Source organism: Sylvia atricapilla, chromosome 6 (assembly GCF_009819655.1).
Source record: "Sylvia atricapilla isolate bSylAtr1 chromosome 6, bSylAtr1.pri, whole genome shotgun sequence".
Taxonomy (NCBI): domain Eukaryota; kingdom Metazoa; phylum Chordata; class Aves; order Passeriformes; family Sylviidae; genus Sylvia; species Sylvia atricapilla.
In genome coordinates, this window is record NC_089145.1 from 6,028,171 (window position 1) to 6,030,049 (window position 1,879).

The window sequence follows — 1,879 nt, forward strand, 5'->3', positions numbered from 1 at the left end:
GCCCACAGCAACTCAGGGGTACCAAGAACAGCAGCACCCAGCTGGGCTGACTTAGGGGCACCAGACTGCAGAGGCTTTTCTGCAAGAGTGGGACCACATGAGCAGTTCAGTGATTGCTTTTGCTGGTGTGCTGAGGGTGCTGGGGCGCCAAGCCAAGACAGGAGAGGAACGGCAGAACCAACCTGGTGGTACGGGGGTCCCCGGACCATAAGAAAGTTGTTTGTTTGCTTTTGTTTTCCAAGACGAGGGTAAGGCCTCTCCTCTCCTCTCCTCTCCTCTCCTCTCCTCTCCTCTCCTCTCCTCTCCTCTCCTCTCCTCTCCTCCTCCTCTCCTCTCCTCTCCTCTCCTCTCCTCTCCTCTCCTCTCCTCTCCTCTCCTCTCCTCTCCTCTCCTCTCCTCTCCTCTCCTCTCCTCTCCTCTCCTCTCCTCTCCTCTCCTCTCCTCTCCTCTCCTCTCCTCTCCTCTCCTCTCCTCTCCTCTCCTCTCCTCTCCTCTCCTCTCCTCTCCTCTCCTCTCCTCTCCTCTCCTCTCCTCTCCTCTCCTCTCCTCTCCTCTCCTCTCCTTCCCTTCCCAGCTAATAGGGAAGGTGGGCTATATGGGAAGTCCTGTAGATAACTGATTAGAAAGGCGAGCCTTGTGGGAGGGCATCTAAGATGGCTGATTGGGAAGGTTGGCCTTGTGGGAGGATGTCACAGTTGGCTCACTGTGACCTCAAGTCTGGTCCAGCCGGGTGAGTGTGGCAAAAATAGAGGGGTGGAAACAATGGAGTTGCCAAAAAGAGAACTTTAATTGATGCCTTTGATTTATTAAAAATATGGATATTGATCTAATACTGATACCCAACTATGACAGACAAAGACTCTCTAACAGTTTCTAACAGGAGAGTTTGCTCTCCGGGAGAGCATAGAAATTATTGGAGTATCTCTGTAATTCAGCACCCTGATTTCAAAGCAGTGGATTGATCTATTTGAGTGGAACAGACCATAAGTGGACAAGGCTGGCTGCTATTAAAATAATGAGGCTGCATTTTAACAGTTCAAGCCTAAGGAACTTGGTCCTCCTTTCATCTTCAAACTTGAGTTCCTCAAGTGTTAAGATTTCCATATTAAGCTGCTCTTTTACAAAATAGATGAAGTCTCCCCCCAAAATGCCTAAGTTAACAATATCTTCTTCCTACTTCAAGGGTCTGGGTCTAATTTCACCTTCTGTGTGTCCACATGCTTCTGCTAACTCTACGTCTATGAAATGTCACAGTTATTATCAGACAATTGGTAAGTTAATACCAATTTCTTAAATCAGGCAAAATCTGGTAGTTTTTACTTACTTCTAAAGAATTTGTTAGGTATTTTGATACAAATATTTTGCTAAATGGCAGGGGAGGGGAAGATGTTTTCTTTACATCAGATTTATATTTAATGTTTCAATGGATGCTATTTTAAGCCTTCCATTGTAGGAGTAAATGTTGTAAATACACTGCTAAAATATAGCAATTATTACTAATTTCAACCAAGTTGTGAACAGTGGGAAATATCACTCTCAGATAAGCACAGCATACCTTTAAACTGAAAAGGGGAAAAGTAATGGTAAAATGCTGCAACTACCAACTGTATTTACCTGTGGAACAGACCACTGCCACTGAGTTGAAAGACGCTGTGTTGGTGCCTAAAATTGAACAAGATGATGTCACTAATGTGGTGAAGAACAAATACACATAGAATACTATTATTCTCAAATCTGTAATTAATTCTCTGCTGAAAAGAGGAAATATGACTTTCATTAAGACCCAAATTATTCAGGAGTATGGTTTTTAGGAACAAGCCTCCAACTTGACCAATTTCATAAACTTCAAAAATTACTTAAGTCGCATTTTCAACAGAGG